General features: G+C 35.7%; 1 non-coding gene across 1 annotated transcript; it reads left to right on the top strand.

Annotated features, from left to right (window-relative positions):
• Nucleotides 1-12,283: 12,283 nt before the first annotated feature.
• LOC123644276 lies at nt 12,284-12,390 on the top strand. Its single transcript, XR_006737091.1, has one exon. It is a non-coding gene; the product is annotated as a small nucleolar RNA U13 (small nucleolar RNA).
• Nucleotides 12,391-12,665: the final 275 nt, after the last annotated feature.

Below are 12,665 nucleotides of genomic sequence, written 5' to 3'. Positions count from 1 at the left end.
CAGTGTTGAAGGAGGAGTAGCAGTTATTTCCCTGAGCACGCTCAGCCCAATCCACTGGTGATGTCAGGACATGAAACCTTTCATATGCAGCAACGGAAAGATGAGAGCCATGGTTACAGTTTCCAGCAAGTACGTGAAACAGAAGCCTCCAGATTATATTCCACATCTAAGTAGAGATAACGTTTATGTCTCCTGTGTTAAGGTTAATTTCCATGCATTTAGGCCCCTGAAATCCACATCACCTCTGTGGCTGGTACCTGCAAAGTCAGTTTTGCTTCTGAATGGGGCCCCAATTAAGAAGTGCTTGCTGGTATCCTTCCAGCAATATCTTGTGAGTTTGAACAATTTTAGTGAAATAAATGTAACAAGGAAAAATGAATTCTCTTTAGCCTCTATTCAGCCAAAATTAGCCTCCGTGGATTCTGGCTCACAAAAGCACCACGGGCCTCTGGCTGTGCTCTGTAGCTGTGAAATAGAATCAAGATTCCATTAGACATCCCAAGCTGCCTCCTTCTCCAGGGCAGACAATAAAAATGACAACAGGGGATTGTCCCGCAGCTAGTCTAACAAGGGGGTGGGTTCTTTTCTAAGTGACTAGATGTCTGTTTAGCTGAGGGAAAAATTTAAAGAGGCCATGGGCCAGATTTTCTTCAATTCTTTGGCTCACATGTTTGTTTCTAAGGTCGTCTTCAGAGAGACCTTGAATTCTACCTCTGTTGGCACTTAGATGCCATGGATTTTCCCCCCTTTTAAGAATTTGTATCTGAGACAAAAATAAGAGACTATACATATCCAGACAGTAATATTATTATGTAAGAAATATCATAAGTTTTAGCAATTGCACATGGATCATTGGTCTCGTTATTTTTTTTCTCTTAACTCAGGGATAGAGATGTGCCCTTAACCTAGACAAGTTCTAGATTGATTGCAGGTAGATTTTCTGTTTTCAGAATTTAGTTATGAACAGAATCTCTAATGGATAAATTTATGCAGACAACCATGTCTTAAAGGGAACATGAAAGAAATGAGTCTTTATAACCTTGGCTTTATAATACCCTCGTATGCTCCTGTGGCCATTCTTCTTTCTGTTGAGGGTTAGGTCTTCAGGTTGTCTTTGTTGGAGGGGACCACACTAGGCTATGACCTTGAAAAACTTTCTTTTGCCATGAATCCCCAGTTTCTCAGTTTCTTTCCTTTATCAAAAGTGCAAATGTCTGAGACATTTTCTTCCCCTATCTAGGGATAAATGTAATATAACTTATTCAGTCTTCACATAAATTTGATTGAATATTCTTTTCTTTCTAATTGGCTCAGTAAATAGAGTTTTGTGTCTCCCTTGACAGATGCCATAGAATGAAATTTGATACAGCTTGTCAACGAGTATCAGAAAGTTAAAGAGTTCATCAACCATTCACAGTAATTGTACTGTATTCACATAGAGTTATAAATGTATATTTCATGACCACTTCTCCTTTGCTTCAATCAAAATTACTGGCAGGAAGTAATATTATATAATCCATAGTGTCAATTACTAACGGTAGTGGAAAGTAAATCATAATGTTTTCATTATTGAATTGCTAATACTTAGAGGTTGTAATATTCCATATATAAAGTCTTTAATAAGCAATTATTTATGTGCTCACTTACTGGATGTTGCTGAACCAAGGCATTTCTTCAACACTAAATGGAAACTCTATTCAATAATTCTTTGTGTAAAGGCATTCATCAGTATTATAGTTCTATAAAGTTGCACAAAATATGTTGCATATATGATATGGCACTTTAGCTAAAAAATAAACCAAATGGCACTGCAAATATTAAATATGGCCACTTATAAAACATCATAACTGATTCCAAGATAAAAGACAGCTAAATTTTTCTTGGTTTTGAGCATTAAAGCTGCAATCTGAATTTAATGAACAAATATTCAGAAGACTTGAGTTCTAAAATTGGCTTTGACATTTATAACTTATTGTATGGCCTTGGGAAATATTCTGAAAATCTTTGAGATTCAATATCCTTATTTGTAAAATGAATGTATTTTACTACCAAATATTTTATCATTTTTTGAATTAACATAGTATGTTAAGTGTCATCATTATAAATACAGTAGACAAATTAAATCACCAAGTTACTAACATGTGAGCTTTCATAGTTGAAGTAAAGAATGAGTCAATTGTAATTTTTCAAATAATTGTTAAGTACAGCTCCTAAGCACATTCAATTGTTATTTTTCAGTATTTGATCTTATAAGAGTCCTTTTTTCTTTCAGCTTGGCTGTATCTTTTTGACCCAATACAAATTTGAATATACCTACAATGCATGAGATCACCATATTTTTGTATGTATATAAAATATATATTATAAATTATATTATTTATTATGTAATAAATATATATTGTCTTACAAGGTTATTCTGAAGCTAAAATGAAAGGAAACATAATATTTTTTGTTTCTTTGTTTACTTGTCTGATTGTGTGGTATGGGTCCTGATCAAGACTGCTTTACTCTTGACTGCAAAAAATTCTGTTAATTGTAAAAATTTGCCAAGAGGTCTTTAAATGTTTCTGTAAATGTAATGGTGCTCTGTAGCTATTGTGCAAGACTTGAAAAGGAGATATTAAGGTTTAAGTTCACAATGCTAAGGCTCATATTTTAAATATGTATATGTGCAGTGATGTTTAGACTGGCCATTGCTGCTTACATCAGTTGTGGTTGGGCTCTTGCTGTATCTTACTCAGGACAAGTTCATTTGGGGTGACTAAGAAACGATTACCTGTCACAATCCTTAGTGATTTCAGGTTTTGCCAAATCCCCCAAATTACCTTAAGTATTTTCATCATTTTCAAAGTTTCAGTACAAATATCCTGCTTTTATTAATGGGTAGCATGGGCCAGTTGGACACTGAGTCTGGAAACAGGCAAAGGCATTCGAAGCTAGAATTTCCTAGGGTAAAAATAAAGAAAGGTGCTCCACACAAGATGGAGCACTAGAGTCAAGTTTGCTATTTAAAGCCAGAGATTAGGTCAGGAGCTCCCATTTGTAAAAGGAGTTTGAGATAAAGAAAAACATATACTTTCAGTAGCTGTATGGTCTAGGCTTCTGCTTTTAGCCAACTGCAGATGTAGGAAGATAGAACACCGACACAGCCACGTGACTGGGGTCTGTAGCTACTCCTTCCTTCCGTAATTGGATCCTCAGTATTCCCAAGAGTACCACAGCACACGGGCACCCAGTGTAATTATAAGACTTGGTTCAGGTCAGGGAACCAAATAAAAACAGATATGAAACAGTTGGACAAGTAGGCTATGCATAGCAGGAGGGAAGGTGAACAAAGGAGAATAAAGATAGAAAACCTAGAACAAAAAATATCGCACTCAAAATAAGTTCACACACAAAAATTCCAGATACATAAATGCAATGGTAGGTGGGGGCAGGAGAGACAGCAAGAGAAAGAGAGAAAGCGAGAGAACAAGAAACGTGGGTGAATAAAATGGAAAATTAAATAACAAAAACTCATTCAAAATTAGTCCAAACATTACAATTTCAAACAAATTACTAAATGAAATAGTAAGAGAGGCAGGCAACAAATTTAATGATTAGGTCATGAATACACCGCAGATGAAATTAATTTTAAAGGATGGATGATCAGATAGAGATTTTAAAATAAGCAGAACAAGTGTAGCATATACGAAGTTTAGATAGGGTTGGTAATAGTTCCTACCTCACAGCATTGGGAAGCTTGAGTGAGATTACGTTTCTGATATATAATAAGTGTTCAATTAATGTTAGATGTACTTATTATTACAAATGTTACTGTTATTAAAACACTTGACTCATGGTATCTAGCTAGTATTTCTCCATTTCCTTGTACAGAATCTTAGCATTCATTTGACTATTGCTGCTTATTTTTATGTTCCCCCTTTAGACTGAAATCCATTATGATTTTAACACATTAGAGAACACATTCAAAGCATGAAGTCACCTCCTTTTCTATTACAGAGAGTCAAGAGAAACTAGGCAATACCTAACCACAAGTAAGGAAAAACAAACGAACAACAAAATTCTAGCAACATGCTTATATTTCTCCTGCTTCGGAACACCTAACAAAGAGTTTAAAACATCTCCTCAGTGTTCAAATTAACTTGAAAGCTTCACAGAGCAGGTACTTTGGGAGTAGTTCTTTGAAGGATATAGTGGTAAAAACGGAGAAATATTTTAAATGAGTTAGAGAGACATGTATGAACAAGGATCAGTAAAGGAAATAGGTAGGACAGTGAGAAATTTCTTAGTTTAAATGTAGAGTCTAAAACCAGAGGACTAGAAGATTCTGTATGACACAATTCAGAGGATCATAAGGCCTCCTAATTGTCAAGCCTGATGGGAATTTTCGGATAATCTAGTACAGTGATTTTCAGAATTAGCTTATCTACAAAATTATCTATTCAAATAAAATTTTATAAGTAACTAAATATATAAATCAAATCAGAGCCCAACTGTTCTGCATTAATGAGAATCCTGTCTAATTGACTTCTCCCGCAGGACATGGCAGTACCCCATCAGGCACCTTCAAGAAAACTCTAGGGTTTAGGGTAACACAATTCAAAAAACTTTGCATGTGATAGTTCTTGGACTACCACTAGTTTTTATAACACCTTTATGCAAATTAGAAGAAGACATTTTTATTAGGTGGATATGGCCCTGTGGATGCATGGCTTGGCAAAATGGCAGCACCTTAAAAGAGTAGAAAAAGATGCTCATGTTTCTAGGTGGAACCTGTAGCTTTTACATCTAGACGTTATCCATAGTCCACACATAGCAAGCCCCAGGGTGCACTCACCCACAGCAAGTTCTGGAGGGTGGACTTGGGGAAAAGGACAGCTCTGCATGCAGTTGCAGACCACTCTGAGCAGGGAATTCTGAGGTCCTGGGTACTCAGAATATGGTCTAGAGGGTGAGAGAGCAGGCTCTGGGTGGGCACATCATTTTGGGGCTGAAGACTCATCTCACTGTGAGCAGAGGTCTCACCAGAGAAGAACCAGAGTAGGGAGGCTCTTGAAAGCAGTAAGTTCAAGGCAGAAGCCCCAGTGCCTCCATCCTTAGACAGTACTTGCCTTGACTATCCTATCTGCAGGCTGACAGAACATGAGGAGTTATAGCAGATAATGGAACCTGAAGAGAGAGAGGGCACTGTCGGATGAATACCTTGCAGGAGTGGAGCCTCTTTTAGGTGTCAGGCTATGGCAGGAAGGAGCAGGGGATTAATAAACGGAACTTACTCTCTTCCCCTTCTCTCATCTCCTACCATTGCTCTCCATTGGCTAGACCCAGCTAGAAGCCAGAGGACAAGGTAGATTGCTGATGAGATCAATACAGATCAGTTTGGGGGACAAAGAGCAGGGGAGCTAGGGAAGGGTGGACAGGGAGTCTGGAGTGGAAACAGAAGAAATCCAACAGGCCTTCTCAATAGTTCATTTTACAAAGTGCTTCTCCACCAGTATTTAGGATGCTTAAGGATTGAAGAGGTCGAATGCTACAACAAAATATAAAAAATATCATTTATTTAACATAACTAGTTTATCATTCTATATGTTACCTTATTGTTTCTTCACAATTATATAACCTTGTGATGTAAGATGGTAAGTACTATAAGACCTTTTCTTTTCTATTTTTAATGGGGAAATCAACAGTCAAAAGATTTAAGTGACTTATCTAAGACCATTATGGCCTCTCTAATTCCCTGCTAGTTCCTCTGAGCAATGTTGTAGCCAATTATATCTTGGACATTGTTTTGGGGGAGTATCTGAAAATACAGAATGGGGTGACTGAATAGAGGGATTTGCAAAACATGGTGATTCTAGTTGCTTTTATCTACCTGAGGGCTGGAAGAGGAGTGGTATGGTGAAAAGCATTTTAAAGATATCCTTTAGCAACTGAAATTGTAGAGATTATTCAAGTCCTAATTTTAAATATTCTATTGTGTTACTCTGAAATTATAAATTTAAAAAGTTATGTGTCACTTGAGGTTTTTCAAAGATTTTCTTTTTTGAAGATTTTACAAGATGATTTTCTTTCTTTTTTTTTTTTTTAATTTTTGAAACAGAGTCTCACTCTGTCACCCAGGCTAGAGTACCATAGCGTTAGCCTAGCTCACAGCAACCTCAAACTCCTGGGCTCAAGTGATCCTCTTGCCTCAGCCTCCCGAGTAGCTGGAACTATAGGCATGCACCACCACATCCGGTTTTTACTATTTTTAGTAGAGATGGGGTCTTGCTCTTGCTCAGGCTGGTCTCAAACTCCTGAGCTCAAGCAATCCTCCCACCTCAGCCTCCCAGAGTGCTAGGATTACAGATGCGAGCCACCCCACCCGGTCTTTATTTTCTTAATAATATAATTTTATTGGAAATTTAGTACTACTGAAAAATTGGAGGACTGCACAATATAAATGGACTGGCAAGCTACAGGTCATAAATACATGGAAAGTAGTTGCTAACTAGCTTTACTGTTATGAGAGAGAATAAAAAATATTCTGGGGTAGGGGAAATTTTTAAAAGTGTTCTGCAAGTCAAATAGGTTTGAAAGTGTTATATGTTAGCCCATCAAAGGCTCTGAAAAGTCCTGCAGTGATGAGGCTAATTCAGTTTGTTTAACTTGTAGAACAGACCGACCATTGAATACTATCAAAATAGAGAAGGTGAGTAAAACTCAGCTCTTGTCAAAGTCCTTATTTGATGTATATCCTTCTCCTCACTATTTTGATGGTTTAAATTGGAGAAAGAGTGATTTACTTTGAAGTGTTCTTTGGAGGTCATAATGTCTTTTCAGTCCTGCCGATATGAAATGTTATGTTTGAAGACTATGATGCTGAAAGTCTTCAGTGAGTTAATTTCCTCAGAAGGAGGAATAGAAAGCTTTGTCTTTTAAAATTTTGAAGTACCATAAATTCTTCAATATCACACATTGATTTAATTGTTATTTTGAAAATTTGTTCAAATTTAACAAGTATATTTTGGATTTTTCCTTCATCTAAAGTAATGTCTGAGGCAGTGCAGTCCTTTATAGGGCATTATAAGTGTTTCAATAATAATTCAAAGTATCTTCTCATCTTATGTTGTTTAGCTAAAAATACTCATTCAAATTATTACAGCAGTTAATGGAATTTCTAAAACATCTCTTTAATAATGAAAATAATTTGTCCTTATACTAAACATTCAGAATTATTTTCCCTTCCGCGGTTCTGGTTTTAGACTCATCCCACCCACCCCATCCCCATGCACACGACCCAGGATTTGCCCCAAAACTGCCCTAAGTCAAGTTCAGAGCATTTTCCAGGGTGAAAGAGGAAACACTCTATTTTTTTCTCATGGTACAGCTATTGGTATATGTGCCCCATGCTACTGCTTTCCTATCCCAAGATGGAAGAACTATGGCAGCAGGAGAGAAGGAGGGTAATGTGCAAGGAGAAGAGAGAGAAGTACAGAGAGCCAGTGCATTTTTCATTATGCTCCTTAAGTTAGCTGGAGTTGAGATTCTAGCCCTTGAAGCTAAGAGTGATCTGATGAGCACACTAAGAAATAGCAATTACTTGATTCTTTGATATTTATGCCAAGTGTTGAATCTTATGTCTAGCAGCTCTCTCTATTTGGAATTAATTCATCCCAGTGATGCTGATTGCAGCTAAAAAATAAATCCTTTATTTGCATATATAGAAACAAAATGAAAAAGAAACCACTTATAATTTCTTATAAAGCAAAATTTGTTGTATTTTTCCGTATTATATGAAGCAACTTTGTAGACTGCCTAGGGAAATATATGTCTTCCAGAGTTGGGGACTTATTTCATGGGTATGAAGGTTCTTGAAGAGAAGTATAAATTAGAACTCCATAGCCTTTGGTCCCTGTATATACACACTAGATTACAATTCATAGTAAAAAAGAACTGTAAAAAAATCGAGGTCTTGATTGTTTAACAGTTGGTTACTACTAGTTGAAAATTCTTTTGTTTACTATAACATTTATATAGATAGATAAATATGTAGGTAGATAATAATTTTTACAAAAGCAAATTATTTATAATTGTCCTGCTATCTATTTTCTGCCAGTCAGAGAACAGGGACTATCAATCTGTCTGTTGGAGAAAGATTTTGTGAGTTGTTAGCAACTATGTAGCGAGCAGCTACTGTATGTAGACCATGTTGAATGATTATGGGTAATAAAAATTAGGAGCCTGTGGGAGACTCCACTGACTGCTTCCAGCAATGAGATGTTCTGAAGTTCAGCTCTGGTGTCATATACACCCAATATTACGGTTCTCTACTCTCTATACTTTATCTCTTTATAAATAACAACTCTGTAGGAGTTATGGCTTAAAAGTGTTTTACATGTGCATAACCATGTGTAATTCTTATAACATCATTGTGAAAAAATTAGTCTTATACCCATTTTATAGGTGACAAAACTAAGATTCATAGATTTTTATAACTTTCCAAAGTTCACTTGGCTAGCAAGTAGCAGAGCTGCAATTGAAACACATACTTTTTGCCTCAAAATCCTAAGCTTTTTTTCAATATTGTTTTTCCAAACAGAACAACCATGTATGCGTTATCCATTGAGAGGATTTCGTTTTGTCTATTACACCTAAAATAGTAGAAGAATTCCTATGTTAATGAAATAAGTTAAATGTCTCTGTTAGAAAAAAGAACAACACTTTGACTTTTACATTTCCCTACTCCATTATTCCCTGCCCACTGCCCCAACCTGGCAAAATGAAGCCGAGGATGTGGGAGGAGGGAAGTAGGGGGATCCATTTCACTCTGTTTGCCCTGCCTCTGCACAGAGGGCCAGACGAATGAGAGGTGGCCACAAATCCCCCCATTCGACCACTTGTCCAAAGGGGAGGTGAAAAGGTTTAGTGGGAAAAGTTTGACATTTTATCCTAAAACAAATATTAGAGATTATCTGTGGAATTAAATTATCCATATGTACACAGTCTAGGGAATTAACTCCAACTGAAATGGTGGATTATTGGAGAAATTGAAACTAAACCCTTAAGGCACTCCTTTTACTTTGTTCCCTGTATTTTTTACAATGAGCTTTTAGATTATTTGGGCTGTTTTGACGGCTGCTTTTCAGTATATTTCTATTCAGTGTGTATTTGTGCACTGCTTGAGCTGGTTTCAACAATTTTTTAAAAAGTATTCCCCTGATAGCCCTAGAAGCAGACAAGTATTACTTGAAGGGGAAAAGGAGATTTCTATTAGGTTTGAGAGTCACAAGTGAACAGAAGAAATTTGAGAGGTATAAAATACTCCACAGACTGCAAATCCAAAACCAAAACATGACTAACAAGATCTTGACAAAATAAAAAACCTCACTAGTTTTTCTCATATCTTTTTGTAAGTGGTGCTTTTAGTGAGTTTCCTGAACACACACACACACACATATATATAAAATATGTATATATAAAAATATGTATGCAATTTTTACTTTATGGTTTTCCAAATGACCCAAGATTTGAACAAGCATCAGGAAAATTAAGCCAAATAAAAATAAAAATGATGTGGCCCTCACCACTCTTTGAAAACCCCAGAAATTATTAATATTTTTTGTGATGGAAGTATATTAAGGGATATATAAAAGCAGTAAGACCATCTCCCTCTTTAGCTTGTTCTTTATTATAGCTACTTGCTGGCACATTGCTAACAAATTTGATAATTTCACCTTCTCTTCATATGGCTGTAAAGGAGAGGAACCCTAGAATAGAGTGGGTGAGCAAGGGATCCAGTAGGAGACTGACTCCCCTGCCCTTGTGCTTGAATTTTTTGCCCAGGAGAAATGGCATATGTGAGTAGCAGCACGTTCAAGCCACTACCTAGAAAGTTTTACGCATTTTAAATGTCACAGAAGCTAAAAATAAATTGCCTTCACTTTTACTTAAACTATATCTTAGTTTTCCATTGCGAAGCATTTTCAACAATCATATTCGGTTCATTTTGTAGTCTGAGCTAATTAAGTGATCTGTAGAAGTGGTATTTCCCATTCTTGTTTTTATTTCCAAAGAACAGGGAGCAGCACTTTCCGGCTTCCCAAAGAGGAAAGAGTAGAATGATGTGGGTTCAATATTCTGTTATGTCTGTCTCTTGCCAGCACCTTGGGCCTATTCAAGTGATGAGGAACTGAGGCATACAGCTCTATACACTCATTCTGAAATTGGGATGTAAAATTTATATGTGAGTCAGTGATTAGGAGTAATGACAGCATATTGTGGCCAAGTGCTAATAAAAGAATACTTTGAGTTTTATTTGATAATGTCTAGGTTTGGTGTTTCTAGTTATTGCTAGATGGGAATCTAAGACTGAGTGAAGATTCTCACAGATAATAACTCATTTTCCCATTTCCTTTCTTCAACAAATGTTTGTTGAGTACAGCAACATTTATTGGACTAAGAAATTGGCCTCTACTGGTGAGGTGAATTCTAGTCATATAACTTTAGTTTGCATGAGAATTACCTACAGGACTTGTTCAAATACAACTTGTTGGGCCCCACCCCCAATGTTTTTTTATTTAGAATGCCCAGTGTATGGCCCCAAAATTTCCTTTTTTAAACAAATTCCAGGTGATGCTGATGCTGCTGGTCTCAGGAAAATACTCTGAAACCACTGCACTAAGCTATTGTTCACATATAGCTTAAATAAGTATTCCTTTAACAGGAAATAGGTTATGGTTAGAAACAAGACAAATGTCTCTTGCTATTTCATTAATTGCATGAATTCATTTTTGAATGGATAGCGAGGACTATGAAAATACAGGTTAAGGATATTTTATTTAGTCTGTGAGAAAGAGATATTTAAACTTACTTAAAAATCATTTCAGGGGCTAAATATTTTTCAGGGATTGCTTGGTGCTGATTGATTACACAACAAAAAACTCATTGATAAGGATGGTAAGATCTTCAAAATCTGTTGTGCAATCTTATTTTTAACCATTTGAGGTCTCATGGAAGAAGTTTGTACCAAAAAATAAAAAATAAAAAAGTAACACTCCAAGGAATTATTTCTATCTTATGATCCTCCCAGAGGAGACTTTATTTTGTGGGAGTCAAGAACCTTGAGAATCTGAACTAAATTTCTCAGGCTATTAGGACATCTATGACAGTTCTAAATGGTGCTCTGAAGGCCAAGCCAAAAGGATCATAGTCCTAAAGACAGAACTCATTCTCAGGGAGTAGCCAGTGTAGGGGGGAGCTTCCCTGGCCTACTTAAATGTTGCAATATGCACATAAGAGGAATGTGCTGGTACAAATCTCAGTCGCACATTTCATTGAGAAGTTTTAATATGTATTATATTGGGCTCTTTCCAATTTGGTTGTAGTTGTTATGTGAATTTTGCATTAATTTATTTATATATTAGATCTCTGTGGTATGTGAGCACTCAAGAAAATTTGTGAGAAATATAATCATTAGTATAGTTTAAAAACAGTAAAACAGTTAATATAAGCAAGTTGTAAAATATAGTACAGCATAATTGTTCCATACATGCTATTTGGCATATTCTAGGAGAAGGACCAGGGCTTCCAAATTAGCAGCTATTCCCCTTACATATGAATAATATAACTAAATATTAATTTTTATTGCTATTTCTTATATAAAATATTTATACTATGCAGATTTTCATGTTCAAATATTTCTTTTTAAATTAATTTAATAAAATATATATTTTCTTCTTTAGAGCTCCTGATTGCCCCTTATAAAATGATGCGATGGGTAGAGGTCATTTCACCAGAGGTGAAGAACATAAAAAATAATTGTTGAGAAAAAAATTAAGCATTTTGTACACAATTTTAGTTCCAGTCTGGCCAGAAATTGGTAGTTAGCAGAAAAAGCTAAGGAAACAATGAACACAGTTTAATATTGTAGACAGAAGAGTAAAAATGTGAAATAACTTTCCAGCTTATTTATTTCATTTTTAGGGCACATTATTCTCAAAAACTGTAATTTAAGGACTCTGAACATAAAAATTATGACATTCTGTAGTTATTTAATGATAAAAATTGTGATTCCACAAGAAAAAAAAAGGCAACTGTTCACGCCTTTTATAACAAACCTTGCTTACTTTAGGGGTAGTTTAGATTCCTGGTTTTTCAGAATATCACTTCAATAATTACTTAATTTGCAATATGAATTCTTAATAGGCTACTAGATTGCCAATTCCTTAAGAATAGGGGTTATATATCAATCAGTGCTCATGATTGTGCCTTGTGTTTAGCAAGTGTTTAACAAAACTTTATGCTTTTTTTCTAGTTCTTAAATGTGACAATTGGGTTTTCATGTGTCTGTGTGAGATGTGCATCCCTCAAACCTTGTTATAACACCAGCATGTTACTCACCTCACCTGAAAAAAAATCTTTGTTAATATTTTAGCTTTATTTGGGGTATAGGCCACCAGGCAAAGTCAGTGTTTCATTCTCATCTCTGCCCTAGCTGACTGGCTGATTTGTAGGGGACACTTTTATCATGTGTAAAATGAGGGCAAGAGAATAAATATCCCTGAAAATCCCTTCTACCTCTAAAATCCTATCCTGCATAATCAAATATTGTACAAGGCTACTACACCCTGTGCAGAAATAACATATGAATTCAAAAGGTATAAATTACAATATGTTTTTTA

Source organism: Lemur catta, chromosome 8 (genome assembly GCF_020740605.2).
Source record: "Lemur catta isolate mLemCat1 chromosome 8, mLemCat1.pri, whole genome shotgun sequence".
Classification (NCBI taxonomy): Eukaryota; Metazoa; Chordata; class Mammalia; order Primates; family Lemuridae; genus Lemur; species Lemur catta.
This window is presented reverse-complemented; position numbering and strand designations above follow the sequence as displayed.